The sequence below is a fragment of the Scomber japonicus genome, chromosome 3 (genome assembly GCF_027409825.1).
Source record: "Scomber japonicus isolate fScoJap1 chromosome 3, fScoJap1.pri, whole genome shotgun sequence".
Classification (NCBI taxonomy): Eukaryota; Metazoa; Chordata; class Actinopteri; order Scombriformes; family Scombridae; genus Scomber; species Scomber japonicus.
In genome coordinates, this window is record NC_070580.1 from 14,428,254 (window position 1) to 14,442,678 (window position 14,425).

Below are 14,425 nucleotides of genomic sequence, written 5' to 3' on the forward strand. Positions count from 1 at the left end.
CGGAAGGAGAAGCAGCGGGGAGACAGGTGCAGCGGCTCACACCGGGAGTCAATTAAGCGGAGGGATCTCACAGAGACGTTAGTGCCCGTTTTGAATCCTGTTAACTCAATCCGGTATCTGCTTATATTAGTGACATTAAACATATAGATTGTAAGACATGTTTTTTGTTGAAAGCTGTGTTTTTATGTATAAACTAATAACTTTTACAATATAATATAGTTTTTACACAATTGAGCTAGGTTATAGGCAAAACAGCAGCAGGTATGAAGATTACGTTTTGGAAGAAAAGACGAATAGTTTGACTTTTAGAGACAATATTTTGGGAGATATATTTTGTTTGTTTAAAGGTGCATTGTGTAGAATTTAGTGGCATCTAGTGGATGGAATAAAATATCCACAGGTATTTAGTGTATAATCACCTGAAAATAAAAATCTTGTTTTCAAACCTTAAAATGAGCCCTGCAGCCACCTTAGATTCTCCTGCACACTGGGTGGTTGACTAGAAAGGTAGTTCTCTTATTTCAACCTCCAAAACTGGATATTTTTAGTGAGGTGTTGGGACATTGGGCTCTTTTTCTGATTTAAACTGGGTATTTTAACCCAAACCATGATCTTTTCATAACCCTAACCAATTGGGGTTTTTTTTGCCTAAACTTAACCAGACCAAGCAACACTCTAGTGGACCTTCGCCCAACTTACTTATATAAATTTGAAGAACTTACTTTTTCAGTGGTTCGGTTTCTCTCCACTTGTTGCTGGGTAGAAAATGGAGACTTTCCCACAATTTTCTCCTTCTTCTTCTATTTGGCATCCAACTTGTCCACGCATTAGCGCCACCTTCTGCTCCGGAATGGTTAACGACACTTCCTGGCGACATTTGAATGTATTCCATTTCCGGTAGAGAGTAAACTCAATTACATTGAGTTTGTTTTTTTAATTCAATCAATTTCAATCAACATGAAAGAAACTAGTACATTCAGCATTCTCTATGAACAACTGAAGTCTACTTGACTAAATCATGTTCACAAGCAGAATATAAATTAATTGTGTTGCATTTACTAACTTTATTTTTGTAAATTCAAAGACCTGATAGTTCCTTTTTTCAGTGCAGCATTGGCAGCATTAAATAATGCATGAAAAGCTTAAAATGCAATGAACGTTAAAATGTAGAGTTTGCATTTCAACCTCAACCAGACCTCAACCGCAACCGCAACTTCACCACTAGATATCACTAAATCCTACACATTGCACCTTTAAGCAGTACACAATTGTTGGAAAGGCTCACAGATTTGTTGTTCACTTAGATACAGCAAATCATGATTAAAGCAGATGTGGGTTTAGCAATTACCAGCAGTCCTGATCCTGTACAGTCACCAAAATCCAGACTTTTTATGTCAAGAGTTCTAAAGAGTGGCCGCCTTTAACCAGTATTCTTTTATTCAGTTTGACAGCCAGAAGAGTTACATTACAGGTGAAGGACAATGGTCTCACACTGAGGCATTCAGACAAGGAGTGGACTATTGTCCTTGGCGCTGGTATTCTGTTAAAGTGTTTTAACTTTTTGAAGTTAAAAACACTGTAGACTATTCATACTGATGAAAATGATCATTCTGTGTCTCTTGTTTGGTAACAAAGTAAAATGCACAATGAGAATATTATGATGAAAAATGCCACTGTATATTTTTTTTTATTGAGAAGTACATCACATTTAGTATGGTGCCTGCATACACATTTGTTTCTGCTCAAGTGTGTAATTAATTATTATCAAAGGCAAGAAAACCATTTATCCTGCTGACTTTGATCCATCTGTGCAAGAGCCTGACATGTGGAGCTCACAGCATGCATTTCAACATTTCATCAACATTTTTTTATATTACAGCTTAAACACATTTAAACTGTTATTTTGATTACCTAGGTTCATATATTTGTAGTAGAATCATGTGGGGCTATATAATCAATTTGTTTGCTCCAGCTTTAATGAGGTATTTATTTCCAAGGCACCTGCTGTCTTATGTTGGTATCAGCAATACAGGAAAATGATTTGTTTGGGGTTTAGACATTTGGGACAGCCACAGCTACAAGCTTGCTCCCTCCACATATGTAAAGGTAGCACAATTTTAGGAGCTCAAAAATCAGTTCACATGTACAAAAGACAATCATTTAACCTTATAAGATTTTGAGAAACTTTTTGAGAAAATTGTGTGCTTGGTCCAGAAGAGGCTCATACAGCTGTATATTTTCCCTCTTGGCTGACACTGCTGTCTGTTCTCCTCTTAGGGGTGTCAACCAGGAGAACTGAGGGTGAAATTGAAGCTGATGTATGCAGACGTAAGCCCCCTAAGATGGACACAACACCTGCCTGTAGTTCTGAGCTCAGCACCTCCCTGGCGCTAACTGCCTCAGACAGCCCCAGACAGAGATGAGGTGCATATATATATATATATATATATATATATATATATATATACATGTATCTACATGTATATACAGATATATATAAGTGTGTGTGTGTCTGTGTGTCTGTGTGTGTGTGTTAGAGATGATAGTTATACAGCACAGGGCCCATTAAATGTAAAATGAAGGGAGCGAACTGGGAGTGTGACACAACCAGGGAGTGGATTTCAAAGCCGACAGCTTCCACAGAAGCTTCATGACATCCATTATTTATTGAGTTCTCTTTGACACATTCAGCTACTTCTTTTACCTGCTGCTTTCATTCCACAGAACTGAGAAGTGCATTTCTCTTTCTGAGCAAATTGATGCAATCAACAGAGGATGTAGTGGACAATAGCTGTTCTCAATATAATAATAAATCAAATACTGCTGGGTTATATATTAGGTATAAGTTCAGGTTATTTTGTATTGGCTAATCTGTGGGGTCTTCCAGAGTCTCATGGGGCCCCATTGACTGATTTCCATTATTATTATATTCCCCAGAAACACATAAGAACAAGAATAACAAATATAATTACTATTTTCCCATGTACTTCTGAACTTAATCTTTGAAATGTTCATTATTTTTATTATTCTCCTGGCATTCTGGGGCTCTTATCATACAAATTAAGTAGACAAAAGGCTGATTTCCAAAACTTCATTTCATCTTCATTTACCTAGGCTTGATTATCTCAGCTGACGTCACACATCGTCAAATCTCCAAATCTCCAAATCTTACAATTGGGGATTTTAATTTTTTTTAGTAAAATTGAAGGATTAAGTGTTTCTTTGCGGATTAAGAACATTCTCCTTAATTTTAAGATAACTGAACCATTAACAATAGAAACTGTAAAATATACATTGTAACATAACAGCAGTGTCTTTAGATTTTTTTTTTTTTTTGGTTGCTATAACAAGGACTGTGCGAACTTGTAAAGCACCTGCTAACCTTTGGGCTTTCTGTGAACTTCATATTTTAATATTAACCAATCTTTACAAAACCACCTGTCCTGTCTTAATTTCTTCTGTTTTTTACTACTGGAAAAACAAGTCTTCCTCAACTCCTCCATTTTACATATTAGAATCAGGGTGCATAACTAAAAAATGCCCTCAGTGGTCCCATCTAATGCTAAAATTCACCTCTGCCCATTAACCCTTATCTTTCTGAACTCTGCTATTTGGTATTCTGAAAAGCTTTGGGAAATGGCATTGTGTGTGGCAAATGGCCTCTCTACTACTTTTTCTAGTGCTCTGTTTACCACATCAAATAACAATATATCTTTTGGCTCTTGAGTGCACAGAGATCTCAGCCTCTACAGCACCTCATGAATATTAAACCGAGCTTCAAGCTTTGGAAGCCATATAACCACAACTTTTATGCACAAGGTGAGGGCTTAAAATGCAGGCACAGCTGCTGGCATGCTCAATCATTTCTATGTTTCCAGGCTGTTTTGGATCCTTTACATGATCCATAGGGATTTAACTCCAAAGGCATGTAAGTCCTAAGACGTTTCCCCTTCTCTCACTCTCTTTGCAATGCCAAAGCTTTTTAGCATGTAGATAGTTCAGGTATCGCCTCCAAAAGCAAGGCTATTTTGTGAGTCAAATGTTGGTAAATGTTGCCATAGCCTGGTGAAGACGTGCAGGGATTACACTTGGAGAAAAGTGTCCCTCTTGAGGGTCAAGTGGAAGAGAAAGTTAATGTTAGCAGGGCAAGACTATATTCTAACTTCTTCATAAGACCAAGCACAAAACTCTTTAGTTAAATCACTGCTCATTAAATGTACAAATCACAAATACTGCACATGGAAGAAGATACACATTCATTTTGATGTCATTTAAATAAGGCTTTCTTGTTCTAATTCCTCTCCTGATGGAATACTTTATTATGCAACTACAGTATATACTTTAAAACAGACCTTCAAGAGCAAAGAACATTTATACAGTGATTTAAAAAAAAATGAAATTCAGCTTGTCGAATGTGTTTGGTTGAAAAATTATCCCTCATTTACACCTGTCAAACCACCAGACTGGAAACTGTCAAATTCATCTTTTGTGTCCAACTGATGCGATGTCATTTACCCACACGAGACCCTTTAGGAACATTACACCATGACACTAGTTCTCAATAGGAGGAAAGTGTTTTCACACTCCACAGCATTCATCACTTTCCAGTCAGGCATATCGTTGGCCAGCCTCTCTCCTCTGTCTCTACCTGTCATCTCACTGACCATTCAGGAAAAATTATATGATGGCAAAAACCTCAGCACCATTTCCTGGTTCACTGGATACGACTTTGCGCTCCAGTAAATCTTTGCTGTTCATTTCTGGTACAATTTTAACTGGCTGCCGCTGAGAAGCGAAGATGTCAACTAGCAGGTGCAGCACATGAACCTACTTTCCGTTAACTGCCTTCCTCCTGAGGGTAATGTTGACAGAAGATGCTTGACAGAAACATGCAATGAATAACGATAGATCAGGTTGTGGTGGTGGTGATGAGTGAAGTCTGCATCAAATGTAGATGAAATTATGCTGAATATCCAGGGAAATTCAAATTAATAGAGTTTTCCCAGGAACATTTTGTTAGACAGTGGAGGATAAATAAATGAGTCGTTATTTATGTAATTATTAAGACTTTTGTTTGATTTACATAGGAAAATTGAAAATAATGTAAGGTTTCCCTCTACGTGATTATTGCTCTTAAAGCAAATGGCTCAGCAGTTAATAGCTTTATGATCACTTACTATAAATGTCACCTCTGTAGACTCACAGTGCTTTCTTGTCTACAGGGAGCTGGACAAGCAAGATCTATTATGGCTATTTAACAGTGCAGTGTTAATACTCCCTTATTAGAGCAAGCTTTTTGTACAGGAGGTGATGCAATCTTCTGTGCTCTCACTCTCAGCAGCCCTTGGCATTTCAACACAGTGGGCGCAGATTGCACTCAACTGCTTTTTAATCTTCCACCAATTTTCATCAGTACTGCAGGCTTGGTTGCTCTCAAGTCCACTTCAGCTTCCCACTGGCCAGCTAAGTGACCAACTCTCAGACTAGCCAAACAGTAGCAACATTGAGTAGAGATGTAGTCCCGTATGTGGAGCAAAGTAATCATTTGGCATTACCATAAACATTTATTAACTAATCTTATAAACTCTGATTAAACCTGAGAATGATTGCAGCCATTGTAGCAGACTCGCTCCTGCTAAAAAACTGTAGTCATACACTGATCACACTTAAATAACATGTTAAACTAGCAGCAAACTGAACCATGACTAAGATTAGATAGTACTGTGTGCAAAATTAGGCTACTATAGGGTATCTTTTTCCAACTGTTTCTGGTATGCCACTGGCTGTGGCTTCATAATTACCATACAGAAATAGACCGATTGATGGATGGATGGATGGATGGATGGATGGATGGATGGATGGATTGATTGATTGATTGATTGATTGATTGATTGACAGGTGAATTTAAATTGACCAATATTATCTCAGTAGCTCAATAGTTTACAGTTGCCTGTGACCATGCCATTACAGAATAGTACAACAATTTACTGCAGCAAATTCTTTTTAAGTCTGTTTTTGGAGAACCTAATTAAAACCATTGTCTTAAAAAAAAGAAACCTTCTTATGAAAGATTATTTAGTTTGTTTGTTTGTTTTGGCAACAGTGGGCTGCTAGTTTGTCTTTGTACATATTCAATGAAGTATGTCCTCATTTCAAGCAATTCTGGGAGCTCTGTTGTCACTTTTACTTATTATATACCTTCAAATATTACTACAACTTTTTTGGCCTGCCTGACTATCTCAATGCATTTGCTGTATGGAGTGTATTACAAACTAGTCCATATTCCACACTCTGTGGTTTAAATCATGTCAAAATTTGCTCCTGCAGATCATTCACATTCAGTCTCCCTTCTTATGTGTATCCCCAACAGCACTCACTATGAGAGAACTGGGTGAAATCAGCCCAGGTACTACAGCCACAAAACCTTTTGTTACCATAACATATTATTAAGATGATTTCACTTGTTTAATCTGTAACTTTAAAACATGTACCTTGCCCCAGGAAAAAAACAAAAACATACAGTAATATTGATCACAAGAGTAAAGATAGAACTCTATTTACACACGGCTTGCTAAAAATACGGGTTCCATAATTTGTAAGATGATGGGATATCCAGATTGTGAAGGATCCTGCAGAATGCTTGTTCTCTGATGAGACTCATCCCATGTTCATCAGTATTCCCAAAGAGAGAGCTTACGATTCAGGGTGCATTGTGCAAAGTCAATCAATTTTGCATTCGCTTGTGTGTGCAGCCACTTAATTCCATCACTATACCCTGTTGTCATGACAACACCATTATACATTGCAGTTGCTTTCAAAAGGAAAGAAGAGGTTCAACACTGAGTGTTCACAGATGCTGAAATGCGCTGGGCACAGAAACTGACAGCAAGTGTGGATAATGTCAGTGTTTTCAGTATTGTTTGTCATACCTTAAATGTTCATGAAAACATTCTCCTGTGTTTTCAGCAGCTGCATTGATGGAATGCTTATGTAATGAATCTGTATAAACTAAAAATATACTTCAGATATTTACAAAAAAAACAAATATTTGAATAACACAATCAGAGCTTCAGAAAGAGAAGAAGGCTTTTTGATACTGAAGTGTAAACACACACACAGTCGCGCGCACGCACACACACACACACACACACACACACACACACACACACACACGTAGGGACAAGCTTCAGCTCCACTAGACTGGCTCAGCGTTAGTCTTCTAACAGATGGGTTTTTATTACAGTTTCATGTGCAGCAGTGCCAAGCTCACCCAATAAACTGGCATGTGCTCCAAACCGCCCTTCTGGCAAATTCATGTGTCTTATGAACAACAAGGGCTCTGGTGTAGTGTGCCAAGCTGTAAAAATCAGCTCAGAAGCAGGACAGAGAAGCTATCAGTATGGTTCCAACTTTATAGTGATGATAAAACGCAGAACAGGCACAGAGGTTGTTGACAGCCAAGCTGTTTTGTTCCAAGTCTGAAAGTCGATGGTTTTGTGTCTTTGCCCAGAAACTTTAGTGTCTGAAGCGCTTAGCTGACAATGTCTACCCATTTCAGCCATTTCATGTCTAAAAAACAAGTTTGTTGTAGAGGTTTTGTCTTGAGTCATTGACCTAGAATTTTACATAAGTAACACTTGTGGTAAAGCAACATTATTGCTCATATAATGTTAAGTGAGTGAGTGAGTGAGTGAGTGAGTGAGTGAGTGAGTGAGTGAGTGAGTGAGTGAGTGAGTGAGTGAGTTAGTTAGCATCAGTGCATGCCTGTGTCATAGTTTATGTTATCTGTGTACTTATCTTATGTACTTCATTGACCTCATAAGGAAAGTTTACACTGTCTGAATGTGCTGACCATGTTAAGGATTCTTTCCATAGCCTTGACTCTATATGACCCTCTCAGTATATGCACCTCTTATCATGAATAAACTATAATAAAAATAAGGAAGGGGTAAATTCAGTGCTGAAACATCGGTATAGGGATGTAGGGATGAGTTTAAGGAGGCTATAAAAAATTAATTGTATACTTTAGAATATTTGAAGAGACTGTATTCCACATATTGCTCTGCTTCCTAATACATTTATTGGGTTGAACTCAAGTGGTTTAATGTACTTTATTTTTACAATCATAATAATTGAAGATTATCTTTTTGAATATACAGGTAAAATTTCATTGTTTTCCATTTTTGGAATGATGGATTATATAGTATGTTTATCTTTTTGATTTTGGATGCCGGTCAAACTCTACATATTATCACTCTTTATATAGCCCAATCCACCCTAATGATCCAACATGTGGAGTAATCACTGTTTTGGAATGAATTTAGCAAATGGTCAGTTCTCATACTGTGCATGGTAAGAGCAGCAGACAGTGTATAGAGGTGAGGGGATTTCTGTTGGACAGCACCACATTGAGGATACTTTGGAAAGTGTTTGAGCTTATGTGTTGATGTTCTGTTTTAATGAGTGCATATTTGAATCCCAGCTCCCAGTCACTGCCTGTTGTCAGACTGGCAGAAAGTAACCCCACATGGGGCAGTACGTCTGGACACCGCCCCTGACAGGAGCATGACAGTTGGCATTTCTGTGGTCCTGTAATTGCTCCTTTAGAGGTACTGTGGGAATCAGCTCTGCTCTCCAGGATGAAAGTAACATACTGCTGAGTGCATTTATGGAAAAGCTTATGCTTCATTCATACTGAGCAAGAAATCATACACATGCAGGAATATATATATGCCTTGGGGAGTTATGAATTATTCATTGTGAGATGCAAGATTCGTTGGACACCCAGCTCATTTCAAATATACATTTATCATAAAAGACATATAAACTTTGAAGTGATTTTTGGCAGAGCAAGAATTCTCCAATGACAAAGACAATCTTGTTCATTTGTCATTTACTTCATTGTTTACCTCTTCCATGGGCAGCTGCAAAAATGTAGCTAAGAACTAATAAAGCTTGCTGTAATTAAAGTTTTGAGACTATTATTGGTACTTTGGCATTCCAAAGATGTTATTTGTTATTTATTCTCCAACTTTAATTTGAAATAAAATGCCATGTTCTGAATCTTAACACGAAAGCCTCAAAAAGAAAATGTTGTGCTGCAATAAATAAGTGGAGAACGAACTAAAATTATCAAAGTTTTGTGGGCCATTGAGGGCTAAAACAAAGAAAGCGCTGAAATGATGAGAGGCTGGTTTTCGGCTGTCGTCATAGTGTCAGAGCATAATGAAAATAAATGGTGCAATATGTGCTAAGTGGAACCACTGGGACTAGAAAGAAGGAGAACAGTGAGCAGGCAGTAAAACCTCATCATAATTCATTCAGTAAAACTGTTTTGTTGACATTTCAATAACTTAACACTAGAGGGAAAAGAAACAGTGCTTTATGGTTTATAATCTCTCTTTGTTTTCATTTGTTGGTATATAATTAATATTAATGACGTGACCCAGAGAGGTAGTTAACTTAAAAGTATTAAATTCATTAAGAGAACTTTCAAAAGACTCTCGTTGTGGATGTCTCAGTATAAAGCAAACTTTACCCACAGGAACCTATTAGGCTTAGACTGAAAGGCTTGCTCTCACCATTTCTGACATGGACTCTGTTTTCTTATCATCCTCCATCATATTAATTGATTCTGACCGAACCTTTGTTAATTGCTTCCCAGTAAGCCTGTATAACGCAGTGAGATGAAATATCATGCATGCTAATAAATAATCAGATGTTTTGAGTTTAAAACAAACAAATCACACAATGAGACTCATTATTAAGTAGTCTCATCGCCTTGAAAAAGCACAGCTTATGAATTTCAATTTATTAACACTTGGGATAGTACACCTCCTTATAGAAAATAATAGTTTTAATGGACTTAAAAACTGCCTTTATGTGATTTATCACTTTGTTTAGACTTTACTATTTTTTTACGAGGAGAGAAAACAGAGGTTAATTTGAATTTCACATTATATTACATTAAATTATCATTAAAGTCAGTTAATTCTGATCTTTCAAAAGGAAAATTGAGAAGAGAAATTGAAAGCTGTGAACACTTTGCACCATGGCAGGGATGAACTTCTTGGTGTTTAAATCCACACCAGATTTGACACAGTGAATGTTTTTCCCATATTTGTTTTCTACAATAAACTCTAAAGCATATACAGAGCTAACTAAGAAAGGACTTTGCAACATGCATGCACTAATTAGACCTTAACAATTAGCTTGTTAACACAAGAGATTCAGCTAGGAGAAATTCAGAGATACAGAATGACGTTTCACTGTTAAAAACATCCAAGATTCCAAATGAAATAAGAATACGAGATAAACATTCACAAGTCTAGTTGCAATATCTATTGAGATATCAAATTTTCTTCTGAATAAATGATACTGTTTGGTACATTGTATCAGTAAAACCATTGTAACCATGAACATATTAAGTAAGACCCAGAGTCTATATCCATGCTAGCGGCTCTGTGAAGCTGTGTTTCAGCACAGTGGTTCTTTGAGCTATCTTACCGTGCCACTATGTTCACAATGACAAGTATGTTATATGCAGATAAAATGTTTGCCATGCTGACTGTCTTAGTTAAGCACTAAACGTATAGCACGTATAGCTGAGGTTGATCGAAATGTAATTATTTGAGCAGATATTTGGTCATAAACCAAATGACTGTACACCTTAGACTTTTTACCTGATGATGGTGTCAATAAAAAGTCAGAAGGTCACCAAAAGGATTATAATCTATCATGAGGGTGACATCAATGCGGGTACCAAAAATATCAATCTATCTCATGGTTGTGTCATTAAAAAACACCAATATGAACCTTATGGTGGCAATAGAGAGAAAATCAGGGGATCTGCAAAATCAGTTGGATTTATATTCTGGATGCCATGTCTTTACCATGAAGCAGTTGCAGACATATTCTTGATCTGGTGTTTGGTCGACAAACCAATGTACAGAAAGACAATGCCATCCCTACAACCAGACCACTAGCTTGGCTTAAAGATAAAAATAAAAATGTGCAAAATGTGAATTAAAGTGAATTAATTCAAGATAAAAATACATGCAACAGCAGCAGCACCACTATCTGTTGTGAGATAGGATGATTTGCATGGGTAATATTCACACGATTATGTTTCAAAAATGTTCTCATATTGATGTTAACATGTTAATAGGATTCTATATTTGCAGCTGTATCAGTACATGCATATGTAGATGTGCACTAAAAGAACAACTGTGCAGGATGCCAAAAGTCTGTATAATCCCATGATAATACTTTATGGCTCAGCAGTATACCTGTTTTCCTGCTGAAGCAAATCCTTTTTTGCTTGAATGATTCAATCTTGTTTTTTCTGTCTTCATGTACTTAATTTATTCATTTTATGCAAGAATCTTACAGCCCATGAGTTATGGACACCTTCTAACACTGTTTACATTGAAAATGTGCTATATAGGTAGCCATAAAAATGCCAGCGCTCTGACAACACTATTTGTGCAGATGAGCGTTGAAAGGTAAAACAGAGGTGATCATTTCAGGGAGCCTGCTGCTCTGCTGACATTCTGATTAGCTTCAGCTTCAAGGTATGTAATGACCTGTCACTGCTGTTAATCCATTGCACACAGTAGTCAGGGCACCCTCCTCTTCCTCCCTGACCCCGAAAAGACCTCTGTTTAGATTAAACATAGTATCATGGAAAAAAGTGGACGTCATTGGTGATATAATGGGCTATAATGATCACCCTCATATATTTAAAACAAAACATCCAGCATTTTTTACTAGCTGAACCGAATCTTTTTTCTGTTAAAGGTGGTTTGATGATTATGTAATGTGAATGCTTGTAGTATGTAAATATGCAAATCCTTCATCTTTAAATAACAAAATATTTATATGCAAATCCTTCAACCTTAAATAACATATCATTCTTTCTGGATTAAGATCTCTTTGCTTAAATTTAATTTTCCACATTAATATCATTTTTCTTATTTAATATTTGTATAATTTCCGATCCTGGTTTTTGTAGTCTCATGAGATGCTATGAACAGTCAAAACTTGATGGTCTAGATCCTAATCTGATAATCTTATTATTTGAATCTGTCACCTATGAACATCTAAACCCTTAAGGTTGTTTTCCTTCAGTGTAGATTATTCTAAATTAATTAATTAAGGGAAGGAACAAGTTCAAATTCTACACAGCAAAGATATAAAGTAGGATAAAATTGAATTCCTCTCAAAAGACCTAGCTAAAAATTGATGTGGTGGCATTTCCTGGGTTTAAATAAGGACACTTGTGGAGTGTAAGGGGACACTAGTGGGGTGTAAGGTCTGGAGTGGGAACGAGGTTGAGACAAATGGATGGGGACAGCAGTGAATTCAGCAATCTGACAGCCTGGGGGAAAATGTTGTTGCACAGCTTTGTAGTATGTGCATAGATGCTTGTAAACCTCCTGCCAGATGACAGAGGTCCAAAAAGCAAATGTGAGGGGTAGGAGGGGTCTTCCTCAATGCTGGAATCAAACTTTATACTGTGCTTTAAAATTCAAATTAAAAAAACATGTTACCATTGGCTGCAACATACGGCCCAATATATTAAATGAAGAATCTAGTTTGTTTTTAGTATATACAATAATGTTACACAGTAGATGAAAAACAAATTTTCAAAAAGTGCCATGAGAAAAATTTGTCATGCATGTGATTATATAACACCACACAACCACAAAGTACAGTATGGGCCGCTGGATGGGCAAATGTGTGTAAAACAGCTGTGGGAAAAATCTGTCTGGTGAAAGTTCAAAAGAATCAGACATCACTTTAAGTGGTTTCCGCAAGGGAACACCAGAGCACTGTGGTGAAAGTGAAGAGAGAGGCCAGAGGAAGAAGGGAAGGCACTGTGGCAGATTTCGAGATAGTGCTGCAGAATAGAGATTGATGAGGTCGGAGTAAGAGAGGTGGGCATGGTTGAGAGAGGAAAGCAGATGCAGAGACAATGGTAACAAATGGAGGAGAAGCGCAAACATTGACAAACACACGAAATAGAGAGGGAATCTATCAAACTGTGGGGCTCATTGAAGGATGCATCCCAACTGAGGAGAGTGTTTTTTTAAAGGGTGTATAAACCGCAGAGAAACCAGGATATGGTGCAATGCTGAGAGAATGTCAATGTATCTGTATCTGTGTATGTATTTGTAATGACTGTAATACTTCAGTCCATTTACTGATAAGCCATAAGATACAATGCTGGTGTAGCCAAAAACATAATGTTAGAATAATATCCGAGCTGGAATATGTTTTAGTTTTTTTATTTATTTAAATATACTGGAAATTATGTTTTTTAAATTGGTTTTGGCCATCTTTCTATGAGTTATGATTATAATCTACTTACAATTACACATAGGGACTCAAGTCACATATGGTGTCAGCTCAGCAGCAGTTAAACTTTGGCATCGAAGCACTAAAAACATTTCAACTGAAAAATAAGAACAATTACAAGCCTATATTTTATTTTTTGCATAGTATCAGATAATCCTTATAGTTCCCTTAAATAACCCCAAATCCTTCCCATATTCTCTCCATTGCTGTGTGAGGACAGGGAGCCATAACACAATATATAGTATTTGAGGTGAAGACCAGAGCCCATGAACAAAGTCTAATGTTTCATAAATCACGGGGGGGGGGGGGGGGCAACACTGCAGTGAGGTCAGGCAAGGTTGAGCTTCACCAGTCTTCAGCCACTGTGACACTGAACAGGTTTGCTCATAAAAGTGTAAAAGCTCTACATTTCCTCCTCTATCACAGACCTCTTGTGTATTCCCCACATGAGTTTTACAATGATATTTTACACCTTTCAAAAAAACTTGGAATACACAGACAGTAAAAATAGTGATTATAAGCATCAATCAAATGACAAGGGGTATTAAAATGGTTCTAGTGCAATACTGATGACACATTTCTCAGACCTATGAAGTAGAAAAATGGCAAGAGAGAGGGAATAAGCCAAAATGCTATAGGATGACTTCTTGCGTTTATTACTCATCTGCAATGAGTCATTACAGGACAAACTGCACTGACACTTTTTAGATTAAATGATGACTGACCATCATCTTTATTCATCATTCATCACTATTTGAAATCGGCACAGTCTGCTTCTCTCGAGAGCAGTGACATGTTATTTAGTTATATCCCTTGAAATGACAATAGCTAATTTACATTCATTTATAATGCATTATAATTGAGTTGATCCCATTTTGCCAATCCGTGAGTTCAAATTAGGTCTTATTGTTTCTTATTGTGAGCAGATTTTTGACAATAAACATGAGGTTTACAGAGATATACACACTGTGTCCTGTGAGGACTAAGAGCATCTGTTTGTGATCCTTTTACAAAATGGATTTGCACAATTTTGCCTTACTGCCATCAAAGGAACAGCCTGCAGACT